Source organism: Macaca fascicularis, chromosome 4 (genome assembly GCF_037993035.2).
Source record: "Macaca fascicularis isolate 582-1 chromosome 4, T2T-MFA8v1.1".
Lineage (NCBI taxonomy): Eukaryota > Metazoa > Chordata > Mammalia > Primates > Cercopithecidae > Macaca > Macaca fascicularis.
Window position 1 is genome coordinate 96,054,099 of NC_088378.1, and position 14,299 is coordinate 96,068,397.

Below are 14,299 nucleotides of genomic sequence, written 5' to 3' on the forward strand. Positions count from 1 at the left end.
GGTAAGAGGAATGGATAGTCATGGGGGGTGTGTGTGTGTGTGTGTTGTGTGTGTGTGTGTGTTGTGTATGTGTGTGTGTTTTGTTATCTTTTCTTTCCAGCTTCCAAAATTTTGTCATTAGTGTCTTCTTTGTCCTTTTTGTCTTTGTGAGTTTATAGGCTTAAAATACAATCATTAACTGCCATTTAGTGGACATTGAAGAGGGTGCTAAAGGAAATGCACATGTTCAATTCTCCATCTTTGCCTGTGAGTTAAAGGGTGTTAAGGGAATGTCCTCAAGATAAGATGATATTCAAGCAGAACCCTGAAAAAAGTGAGGAACTAAGCCGTGCAAAAATCTGAAATAAGAGCATTCCAGATGGAGGGAGCTGCAGGTGATAAAGCCCCTAAATTAGAAGTATGCTTTCTCTGTTCAAGGAACAACGAGAAGCCTAGTGGTGCTGAAGTGGAGTTGAGAGGTAGGATGGGAAGAGAAGCCTGTTAGAAAAGGAGATGAGAGAGGTGGCATGGGACCAGATCATTTATTAGAAGTAAAGTCAAGGATTTTTATTTTTATTGAGAGTGAAATAGGAAGCCCTTGGAAAACTTAAAGCAGATATTATTAACATTATGTTTTAGATAAATCACCTGGGCTGCTATAAAATATCCTGTACAGAGACAAAAGCAGAACCAGGGACACCAGTTAAGAGAGTATAGGCACAAGATAATGATGACTTGAACTAGAATTGTGGCAATAGACAAGTTAGATTTTACTGATGGACAAGACAATAGAAGAGCCAAGCATATTCCAAGGTTTTTGACTTGGAAAAAAACATGTAATTATGGTGTTACTGAGATCATGAATACTTCAGGTGGAACAGATTTGTGTGGGTGGATTGGAGGAGGAACAGGGCTCAGCTGGACATCGTAAGTTTGAAATAACTATTAACTAGATAGTGATGTTGAGTGGTTGTTGGATATAAGAGTCTAGGATGTGAAGGAGAAGTCAGGTAGTTCATCTAATTGGGGCTCATCAGTATTTGTACAGTATTTAAATACTGTTATTAAAAGAAAGAGTGGCCAGTAAAATAGGAGAACCAAGAGAAGGTGCCCTGGAGGATAAGTGAGAAAAGCATTTCGATAAGAAGGGCATAATGAACTCTGTTAAATACTGCTGAGAAGATAAGTGAGATGAAGTCTAAGAAATGAGAATTACATTGACAATGTGGAGGTCATTGATGATCTTGAAAAAGGAAACTTCAGTAAAATGAAGGGAGTGAACACCTAACTAGAGTGCTACAGATGGTGACTGATGACTCAGGAAGACAGAAGTTATCTGCTGTAGCAAGGTACACAAGTAGTCAGGAAAGAGGAAATGCAGAGCTCAGATGGAGATGGTGGTCTTAGGTAGTAAACCAGACGATTTATCCATTGCAATTGGAGGGAAGGCAGGAGGCTCAGTTTGCAGTAGATTGGCAAATGTGACCAGAGATGTGGAAGCTCACTGTTGGTTGAAATAGTAAGCAAGATAATTATCAGCTGAAAAAATGGATAGCAGAAAGATGTTGAAGGTCAAAGGAAAGAGGAGATGCAAAATAGTTGTTTAAGTGAGTAGGAAGGTGAACTAACTAGGAAATTATAATATAAAACTATAGTGGGAAATTATATTTTAAAATATGGCATGACTAAAAGCCACTTGAAGATTTAGGTCATAAAGGGAGATCAGTCAGCTTGGTCCGATGATTTTTCTCCATCCATGTTTCATTGCTCAGGTACAGGTAAAAAGTGAATAGAGATTTAGATTTGACCAGGTTTGGAGTTTGGCCAGGCAAGTTTGATGCAGAGGCACAAGCAATCCATCTTCCACACAGCAGCCAGAGTCAGTTTCTAACATCGTAATCAGATTATATATTGCCTTACTTCAGACCTTCAGTGGTTCCCCACTGGACTTTCGTTTTAGCCCAAATGGTGGCCATCAAGGCCCTTACTCCTCTGGTCATTTCTCCAACCTCCTCTAGGACTACTTTCTCCATGACTGCTCTATTGTGGGCACTCTGGCCCCTTTGGTTCCCAAACATTCAAACCCTTTTTGTCTCAGACCGATGAAATCCTTTCTTTCTCTGCCTGGACTGCTCTTCCCTTAGTTCTTTAATTGGCCACTTTTATGCATTCTTCATGTCTCAGATTAAACTGTAACTTCCTCAGAGAAGACTTCCCTGAGAATCGCACTTAAAGCACGTCTACTCATGTACTCTGCATCACATCACTTCCTTACTTTTAGTGCTCTTAAACAATCTGAACCATATCTTTATATATTTGTTCACCTGCATGCCCCAACCAGGATGAGGGCAGAGAATTCGTCTCTTTCATTCTTTTCCTATTTCTAGAGCAATGATTTTCAAATTTATTTATCTCAGAAAGTTTACATTCTTAGAAATCACTCAGGATGCCAAGGAGCTTTTTTATATGTACGTTATATCTACCATTATTTGCTACTAGAAATTGAAAGTCAGAAATTTGGAAAATATTAATGGATTTTTTCATTAAAAAATAATAAACCAATTATTTTGTTGGTTTATGATTGGTTTCTGTAATAAACCAATTAAATTGTTAACATAAATAACATTTTATGAAGAGTAATTGTATCTTCTAAAATAGAAAAAAAAAATAGTGAAAAGAGTGGTATTATTCTTTATTTTGCAAATCTCTTTTTTTTTTTTTTTAAATGGAGTTTCGCTCTTGTCGCCCAGGCTGGAATGCAGTGGTGCGATCTCAGCTCCCTGCAACCTCTGCCTCCCGAGTTCAAGCAATTCTCTTGCCTCAGCCTCCTGAGTAGCTGGAATTACAGGCGCCCGGCTAATTTTTGTATTTTTTTAGTAGAGACGGGGCTTTGCCTTGTTGGCCAGTCTGGTCTCGATCTCCTGACCTCAGGTGATCTGCCCGCTTCGGCCTCGCAAAGTGTTGGGATTACAGGCTTGAGCCACCGTGCCCGGCCTGTTTTGCAAATCTCTTTAATGTCTGAATTAATAGAAGATGTTGATTCTCATATCTCTCACTATATTCAATCTGTTGTGATCTGTTGTTTAGATTGAAATATATGAAGACAATCTGTCCTCCCACCAACATATAATTGGAAAAGGAGGTATATTTTATAGACTTTTTAGGTAATTGTGTATACCATCTTTGGTACTACACTAAAGGTCAACAAGTGGCTATTCCTTAAAGGTAAGCTGCAACATGGAATCTGTATCAATTAACCTTTTCACTGTGCATAAATTTGTTGGTCTAATTTGAGATTTGAATGGATCTTTTACCTGTGCATGATTTTGTAACATCATGCATTGGTCGTCTGGAACTTAGTGGTTTACCAGTTTATGAAGAATTTTCAAATGTTGACATATTTTATTATATAATATTTTATTATATAATATTTTAAAAACACATTTGTTCTGGTCTTATCAAAGTATCTTTAAGTATTGGGAAGCTGTCAAGCTCATAGTAGGAAATAAAAATTTTCCAAAATCCTTATTTCTATTGAAAACTTAAATTTTTTATTGGCATCAAATATTGTCAGTTGCTTATTTTGAAATAACAGAATTTTTTTCATTTTCTGAAAAAAAAAATGTTTGCAAAATTCCTAAGCCTGAATAATCATAGTTGTCAGCCAGTTTTTCTTTCAAGTCATAATGATGATCCATGAAGAAAGTGGCTAATTCAGCTTTCAAATAAGGGGAAAGGGTTTTTTTCCTCAAAAAGACCATTGTACTTCAGCATGCATACTTTCAATTTTACCACAAAATATAAAAAGATTCAAATTCAAGGATTGAGATTTAAAAAAATTAAATTTTTTTTTACTGCTCCAGCAAGGATATTCTTAATAAATAAAACTGGCATTATTATTATTTTTTGTTTTTGTTTTTACTGAGAGTACATGTCAGTCAAGGACACAGTGACCATTGGTACAGTTTGGTGCTACTTCCTTGATTCATGCTAAGACACCAGCAATTTTACCCACTATATTGCTTTTGCCCCATCAATGCAAATACCAACACAGTAGAAAAAGAACAACTCAAAATTGTTGTGGATGTAGTTCTTATCTCATAGACCCCCTGAAAGGGTCTCAGGATTTTAGGCATTCACAGATCATATTAGAGCACATGATAGCCTGGCAAATAGTAGGGAGTCATTAAATGTTTGTAATATAAATGAGAGGTTATATTATTTTACTGCTTAGGTCTATTATTATTGATTTGGCAACTACTTGTTCTAAAAGTAACTAAATCGTATAATTTATCATTTTGTTAGAAACATTTTGTAAGATAAAAAATAGGGAATCATTTAATCAAAAGTACATAGCAATATCTATCTTTACACGGAGTTGTGTAGACACTGCACAGATTGAGTTAAACATACTTCGTATCTTGAGAAGTTTATCAGCATTGCAAACATAAAGGGCATAAACAGAGATAATAATGAACAAGTATGTTAAATTAGTTAATACTGTCAACTTCTAGAAAGAAAGTCACATATTAGATATCATTAATGTCTAAGTCCTCCAAGGAGAAAATTTAAAACCCTACTAAATAAAATTAAATAAGACCTGAATAAATGGATGCCAAGGCCAGCTCGGTCGGGGATACCCTAACTCAGTGGCGCTAGAGGAATTAAAGACACACACACAGAAATATAGAGGTGTGAAGCGGGAAGTCAGGGATCTCACAGCCTTCGGAGCTGAGAGCCCCGAACAGAGATTTACCCCCATATTTATTAACAGCAAGCCAGTCATTAGCATTGTTTCTACAGATATTAAATTAGCTAAAAGTATCCCTTATGGGAAACGAAGGGCTGAATTAAAGGAATACGTTGGGCTAGTTAACTGCAGCAGAAGCATGTCCTTAAGGCACAGATCACTCATGCTATTGTTTGTGGCTTAAGAATGCGTTAAGTGGTTTTACGCCCTGGGCAGGCCAGGTGTTCCTTGCCCTCGTTCCGGTAAACCCACAACCTTCCAGCATGGGCATTAGGACCATTATGAACATGTTACAGTGCTGCAGAGATTTTGTTTGTGGCCAGTTTTGGGGCCAGTTTATGGTCAGATTTTGGGGGGCTTGTTCCCAACAAATGGAGAACTGCATTTGGATGAAGTGACTTAACAATGTAAATATGTCAACTATCCTGAAATTACTCTGTAAATTAACTGCAATTCTGATCCAAATGTCAGTTGTAATAGACAAATAGATAAATGGAATAGGCATAAGAAACAAAGGAACGATAACGGTACTGTGGAAGAAGCTCCTAGAATTAGCAAGACTAAAAACCTAGAAAGATGGAAAATATATGGATAATTAGTATATTATCTCAGTAAGTAGAAAATAAATGTAACAATGAGATACTACTTTACATCCATCATATGGGAAAAATTCCCCATTTTGATAATATTAATCGTTAATGGATAAATGAGAATTTCTTCATATTTGGCTTCTGCCATTTTGAAGAAAAATCCGGCAAAGTCATTGTGCATATATCATATGATTATCTGATCTCACTCCTAAAGAGAAAGGGGGAGATAAAATTTTTATAAAAGAATGTAATATAATATGTTTATTCACAACATTGTTTACGAAGGCAGGGAATTGGAAGCAATATTATTGTCCATTATTAGAGGACTATACAAAAATAAGGTTGTGGAGGCATACCACTGAATACCACATGGTAGTTAGAAACAACATAGATCTTTAAAATGTAATGCTTTGTGAAAAACAGAAGAAAATGAATGGGTTCTATTTATGTAAATTTAAAAGTATACAGAAAAAAATGACACTACATGTTTCTAAAGACACATAAATTTGAGAATGTATATCAAACACATTAAAGCGGTTACCTGTTTGGGAGTAGAATATGATAACAAGAAGAAATCAGTTTAAAATTGCTTTTTTTTTTTTTTTTTTGCTTTGCACAGATCAATGATGATAATGTGGCGTGAACCAGAGTCTGCATCTATCTCACTCTCCTCTTTTTTTCTTTAAAAAAAAAAGGAAAGAAAACTACGTACATTGTAAAATAGTAACACATTCAGGTAGTCTGCATATTTACACAAGGATAATTAGAAAAATTTGTTACCTGCCTCTTTTATAGTTAATCAGGGAATTAGCCAGACAACTGTAGAGCTTTTGAAGGCTGGAAGAAGATCTAAATAATTTAGGTTTTCTAGTTCCCTGGTTGCAAGGATATCTGCTCCTTGGCCATAACAAATTGATGTGTCTATTTTTCTCTAGAATAGTTAGCAACAAAGGAGATGCCACATATTCTTCTTATAGCCTGTTTTAATATTTAACTCTCAACCCTATCAGTAAATTCCTTCTTATGTCTCTTTTATATGTCCACAGTTACTTTCAAGTCATTTCTCAGAGAAGATGAATATGTTGGTCTGCATTTTTCTTGTAATAATGCTTCATGTATTATTGTTTCCAGACTAATTAATTCAAACTCCTTTTCTCATGGGTCTTATTTATTCAACACTTTAATCATATTATTAATCTACTCCAAACTCCTCAACTTTACAGAATCCTTATCAAGGTAAGGAGACAAAAACTGGGGGCAACACTAACTCCACAGTGTGCCTAATCAAGAGAGAGAAATTATTTCCAATTATTGCTTTCATGAGTCCTCAAAGATTACAGTGGCTGGGCAATCTCATCAACCATTTTCTTTATGAATATTAATTATAACAACCCCCTTATATGTATAAGTTTTATTATTACAAAGCACTGTCATATTTTTTCTTCCAATAAGTCAATGACAACAGGAAAGATGCCATATTTTTCTGCACAGATGAGTAATATAAAGTCCAAAGAGATTACCATAACTAGCCTATGATCACTAAGCTAGTAAGTGCTGGAGGTACAACCTCCCATTCTAAGTATGTAGGAAGCATATAATGTGCTTGAATGGGAGGCAGCATAGAGCAAGAGAAAGAGCACAAATCTGTTGCTAGAGGACTTGGATTCAGACTCTCGCTCTGTCTCTGGCAGTCTTGTGGCCAAACAGAGATAATAGTAGGGTTGATGTGGACATTGTGGTGTAAAAAACTCTAAACTTTTATTGCCGTATTTTCCTTGTTCTGATGAGTTGAATACATCTGACTTTAAAAGGTTATTTCAAGATGATTTTCCTTCTCTTTTCTGCTCCCACATAACCAGTTTATTTTTCATGAAAATATGTCCTTTTTTGTTGTTTTTAGTTGCTTGGTTTTTCTTCCTGTTTTACCTGAAGCAACATTTCTTACCTCCTCTTGTTTCTTAGATTTTTACTAACAAAATGAAGATTTGCTCTGACACCGTTTTCCTTCCTTAGACTATACAATCAGGCCAGTCTCACGATATTTATAGAAAATAGACAAAAAACTAAAAAGCATTAAATATTTGTACTCTCTTATATTTGTGGTTTTGAAGCTGTAGAAGATGGAGCAAATGACCCCAGAATCAAAGAATAAATATTTTAAATCAACATAATTTTGTCATATTTAGTGACTTTTTAAACCTTCAAAAGTTAGTATTGGAGAGCAGAATTTCAGAATGTGTCTGTGACCCACCATTGCAACGCTTTGGTTTACTGAATATAATCATAGTATTTGTACCCCATATTTTCCTACCTGGAGTGCCAGAAAGTCCTCACAGAAGATAAGCAATACATAAACTTTATTTTTTGCTATGGGACATCTGGAAGTGTCTGCCTAACACTCCTCTTCTAGACAATTCTCTGGTTTCATCCACATAATTAACATTCGTCCAGGACCTCTCTTCATGTTTCCAGTTTCCTGAGATTTAGCTATATCCCTGATCTACTTATGATTTGGTTAATTCCTTGGATTACATGAGCCAATTTAATTTTCCTTTTGCCTGCAAGTGGTGACACTGATATATCTCTCACTACCCACCTAATACCTGCTACAAATGAGGTTTACATGGTTAAAGTGATGTCTTTTGGGTGGGCTGATGAGCTGAGTAGGTCAAGTGGGAAAGCATAAAGCAGGAGTAAGTAGCCTGGTAAAAGTAACATTAAGCTGATGTCAAAGAAAAAAAAAACATCCATTGGAAGATGTGAGAACTTTACATAAGTAGTATTGCAGAGTACAGGCATCAGCAACATAGCCTTAAAAGAACAACCAAGTGAACTGCCTCACAGCTATCTTGCTTTCATAGATACTATGAGATATTATATAGATATCATAACTGTATTACAGGTACTATTGGTTATAATCTATAGATATTATAACTATTTTAACTATACAATTGCCCTTGGTTTGACATAATTATTTAGTGTTGCTTCAAGTCTACAACCCTTTAACCCTTTCAATGTGCTGCCACACCTAACATTCAGAAGTGCCACAGGAACATGAAACATTTGAGGACTCAGACTAACATACAAAATAGAAAAAAAAAATTGTTATTGAGACACACCCTATTTTCTCAATTCTAGGTCTTTTCTCTTCACATTTAATGTGTCTGGAGTTGAAATATATTTCATACTGGTATTTTCTTTAAAACTTACCAGCCGTGAGGGAAAATAAGACAATACTAAGTTGTCATTGTCTGCGCATGTGCAAACCTATGTATTGAAGGAATCTGTTCAACTCAGTTATTTGCCGTTTGAATTTTAAGTTAAATTGGCATCTTGTTTTTGTGAAGTGAAAGCCTTTCACTAAAAAACTGAACATCTACCTGTTAAAATTTTCCAGTTAACTTTCAAGAAAAGTGATTTTTTAAATTTACATAACACCCTGTGATTTTACCCAAATAAGATGTACAGAGAAAATACTGGTATCCCACAATATGCCTAGACACCCTCCTGTCAAGTCTAAGGATGCTAAAGAGGTCAAGGTTTGAGCATAGATTATGAAAGGCAGTGGGTTATCATGTTATTATCTGTAATTGATAGTAGTCTAACATAATTCTGAAAAGTTAGACATCAAACACACAGAAGATTTACTCTCATCCTCTGATTTGCTGCTGAAATTAAAAGACATGTAATTGTATGGATAAAAGAATCATATTATTGGCAGTTAAGATAAATTACCTTTATTTAATATAGTTGTTTTTCCCTCTTGAAAGCTACTATAAAATGGTTTAAGTATGTCAAATTGCTAACATCTTAAAATTGAGGGGTTTATGTATTTTTTTCCATCCTAACAGGCTACTAGTTGTGATTAGAGCATCTATTTTTCAAATACACGTATCTACAAAAAATAATGTTGGATTAAATACAACTGGGTCCAACTGAATTGCTCAACAAATAAGCTTATTTTCTTCATTCTCAAAAACTTCCAGGACATGATTAGTTCATGCATTGTTAATTGAAGGTTCTGTGAGTTTCTGCTACCATATATTAAAAGTTTCTTTTAGGAAAAGCTGTTAAAGTTCTTATGAGAGGTTTCCACTAGGTAGTCTATTGAAAGCAATTGGTGATAATTAAATGAATTTCACCGCCACTATAGGGATTCTTTTAAAACTCTCATAGAGATTGGAAATTGGTTGGGATTGAAACGAGAAGAAATCTCCAACTTTCAAACATATCAATGACCCAGTTCTATAAAAATTGTAAAGCTTAGCTGGGCACAGTGGCTCACACCTGTAATCCCAACACTTTGGAAGGCTGGGCCAGGAGTTTGAGACCAGCCTGGCCAACATGGCAAAACCCCATCTCTACCAAAAATACAGCAATTAGCCAAGAGGGCGCCCATATTCCCAGCTACTTGAGAGGTTGAGGTGGAAGGATCACTTGAACCCAGCAGGCAGAGTTTGCAGTGAGCTGAGATTGTGCCACTGCTCTCCAACCTGGGAGACAGGGTGAGACTCTCTCTCACAATGAAAAAAAAAAAAGTAAACCTTAAGCTTTCAGGCTACTGATAATGAGATAGCAAGATCATTAGTACTCAAATAGTAAATTTAGCCAGTCATGTACTGGTCCTTACATAACCTTGAGTTTCTTCCAGTATCAATTGACCTGACTGAGAATATTTAGATGATCTCCAGTTCAGAGCTGCAACAGTATTGGAACTTTTTATTTTAGAATCTCTCATTTAATAGAATTCCATAGCCTATATAGAATATGTGTATATTTCAAAAACACATAGCTTTCTTGCATCTTTCATATTTTTGTTTTATAAATAATTGTGCCTACATATGTTAATGTCAGTATGACCTTTTGTAAAGCAAAGTTTCATTATGTAAAGATATTTAATTTTTAAAGAGTAATTAAATACCTTTGCTTATCAGGACCCTAGTAAAAAGCAGCGTGGAGTATTGTAGCTTGATACTGACAGATCAGATTCAGTTCCTTTGATCTCTAAGTTTCCACGGGGATGGATCTTAAAATAGTTGGTATATCATGCTAATATACTGCAACTTGTTGTTTTTACCCTGTGTGCCACCAACTGCCCACCATTAGTGAAGAGAAGCCGCATGCAAGCGTAAACAGCCTGTATCATCTTTATCATTATTATCATGGTCCATAAATTAAGAGAACACATTAAAATTCCTACAAACATATACTACTTTTGAGATTACAATTGTTGGTATTAAATTTAGCTCCTTTTAGAATTCTGATGTTTATATTAATATTACATAGACAAATGATAATTTCCTTTCTGGGTGAAAAATACTTCACTCAGCACAATGGATATAATGAACAAACTTACTTAAATAATTATTTAAGCTAACAAGTTTATAAAAAAATTTACATAAAGGGTGATTTTTTTCAGAAAAAAAGACTTGATTAAAAAAAACTCAGAATCTGGAGCTCTATTTATTGAATGGGGCAATTGGCAAGTCAGATATCAATATATCCCCAAATAGTAACAGTGTTATAAAATGCTTCAATGGTGAAAGAAAGTACTTCCTTGTTGAAATATTTGTATTTTGGTATATTACTGACTCTTTATGGGGAAATTTTTTTTTATATATAGATTGCTTAGTTATTGGATTAAAGAAATCAAAATGGGAAACTGCCAAAGGGAGAAGTAAGTGTAATTTGAATCTGAGACATGGCATGAAAAATAAAGAACTTGAATGATGACGGAACATTTTTTTCTGGATGACCTTATGGTTACCTTTCTTTTCATCAAAGAAACATTCCCAGGTATCAAAAATGAAACCAAAGGAAGATTTAGATCAAAATATGGTGCTTACCAGAAGTAAACCCATGCATATAAGGTCAAGCAATCTTCAACAAAGGCACCAAGGATATGCAGTGGAAGAAAAAATAGACTCCTAAAAAAAATGGCATTGGATGCAGTTTTTTGTTACAGGTGTAGTGAACTAATTTTTTTTTTTTTTTTTTTTTTTTTTTGGGACAGAGTCTCACTTTGTCACCCAGGCTGGAGTGCAGTGGCAGGATCTCTGCTCACTGCAAGCTCCACCCCCCGGGTTCATGCCATTCTCCTGCCCCAGCCTTCCATGTAGCTGGGACTGCAGGTGCCCACCACCATGCCTGGCTAATTTTTTGTTTTGTTTTGTATTTTTAGTAGAGACGGGGTTTCACCATGTTAGCCAGGTTGGTCTCAATGTCCTGACTTTGTGATCCACCCGCCTCGGCCTCCCAAGGTGCTGGGATTATAGGCACGAGCCACCGTGCCCGGTTGTGAAATAAAATTTTTTAAAAATTATGTTGGGAAAATGCAATATCTACATGCAACAAAAATATGAAATGGGATTTTTATCTTATGTCATATACAAAAATAAACCAAAAATGAATTAAAGATTTAAATATAAGACCTAAAACCATGAAAGTCTTAGAAGAAGACATAGGGAAAAAGTTGTATGACAGTGACCTTGGCAATTTTTTGGATATGCCATCAAAAGCACAGGCAACCAGAGCAAAAATAAACAAGTGAGACTACATCAAACTAGAAGTCTCTGCACAACAAAAGAAACAATTAACAAAATGAAAAGGCAGCCTACAGAATCAGAAAAAATATTTGCAACTATATCCACTAAGGAGTTAATGTCCCAAATCTATAAGGAACTCATACAACTCAATTGCAAATGACCCAATTAATGGGTGAAGGGCTGGAATAGAAAATTTTCCAAAGAAGATATACAAATGGCCAACAGATATATGAAAGATGCTCAATATCACTAATTGTGATGGTTAATATTGCGAGTCAACTTGATTGGATTGAAGTATGTAAAATATTGTTCCTGGGTGTATCTGTGAGGGTGTTGCCAAAGGAGATTAACGTTTGAGTCAGTGAACTGAGAGAGGCAGACCCATCCTCAATCTGGATGGGTACCAACTAATCAGCTGCCAGATCAGCTAGTATAAAAGCAGGCAGAGGAACGTGGAAGGACTAGACTGGCTTAGTCTTCCAGCTTACATCTTTTTGCCATGCTGGATGCTTCCTGCCCTTGAACATGGGACTTCAAGTTCTTCAGCTTTTGGACTCTTGGACCTTTGACCACAAACTGAAGGCTGCACTGTTGGCTTCCCTGCTTTTGAGGTTTTGGGATTCAGATTGGCTTCCTTGCTCCTCAGCTTGTAGACAGCCTATTGTGGAACTTCACTTTATGATCATGTAAGTCAATACACCTTAATAAATTCTCCTTTATATATACATCTATCCTATTAGTTCTGTCCCTCTAGAGAACCCTAATACACTAATCATTGGGGGTATATAAATCAAAACCAAAATGAGATATCATCTTACTCCTGATAGGACGGCTATTATCAAAAAGTCAAAAGATAATAAGTATTGGTGAGGAAGTGAAGAAAACCCATTCTCTTTATAGTGTTGGTGGGAATGTAAATTGGTACAGACATTGTAGAAAAGAGTATGAAGTTTCCTCAAAAAATTAAAATAGAACTACCATATGATCCAGCAATCCTACTTGTAGGTATATATCCAAAAGAAATGAAATTAGTGTGTCAAAGAGATGTGTACACTCCCATATTTACTTCAGCATTATTGTCTATAGACAAGATGTGGAAACAGCCTACATGCCTGTCAACAGATGAATAGAAAAGAAAATGTGGTGTGTATGTATGTGTGTGTGTATATGTGTATATATATATGTGTATATACATACATATACATACACATACACATATATGCGTGTGTATATATGTGCGTGTATACACATGCATGTATATACATGCACATACATACACACCACATACACAATGGAATATTATTCAGCCAAGAAAAAGAAGGAAATCCTGCCATATGCAACAACATAGATGAACCTGGTTGATATCACTCTAAGTGAAACATGGCACTCACAGAAAGACAAAAACCACATGATCTGACTTATATGTGGAATCTAAAAAAGGTGAAATCACAGAAACAGATAGTAGATGGGTGGTTACGAGACGCCAAGGGTGAGGAAAATGGGGAGATGTTTGCCAAAGGGAAAAAACTTTCAGGTATAAGAAAAATAAGTCCTGGAGACATAATGTACAGCATGATGACTATAGTTAATAATAATATATTATTTATTTGAAATTTGCCAAGAGAATAGATCTTAAGTATTCTCACCACAAGAAAAAAGGTAACTATGTGAGGTGATGGAATTGTTAATTAGCCTGATTGTGGTAATCATTTCACAACATTTCACAATATATACATATGGTAAAACATACATTGCATACTTTGAATATACACAAATTTTATTTGTCAATTTTACCTTAATAAAGCTGAAAAAAAAGATAGTGCTTAATAAGAACAAGTCAAAAATAATAAGTAGACTTCATCATGAACAAAAGCTGTTTTAGAGCTTCTGTTTTATTAGAAATAACATGGAAATAATAACATTTTCCTGACATGAATAATGATAGAGTGAGTTATTATAGAATGATCAAAATGATTAGTCTCTATTCTGAGATCTGGTGCTGTTTGGCTGGAAAGGAAAAAAAACATAGAAAAAAAAAAACCAGTTTACTGTGAGAAAGAGTAATGTGATTTTTAAAAAATCATTCAAGTCTTGATATATACTGCATTTAATCTTACCAAATTGGCTTCATGATTGAGCATAGACATATGGTAAACTAACACCTAGTTGCTTTCCCTTGAAAGGTAGACCATGTAAATGAGACACTTAGTCTCTTTTTTTATGTCAGTGTCCTAGAAATGTTTTATAACCTTAAACAAAAGTTTCATCTGAATATATTCTTATTTTTATTTTTTGACATAAGTAAAGAAATACAAACCAAATACAAGATAGTTACAATTTTTAAACCACCGAAAGAGCTGATTATCCTGTTGTTAAACCATTAGCTATAATTTCGAACACAGCAAGAGATCACTGGGCCAAAAATGTCCACTCTG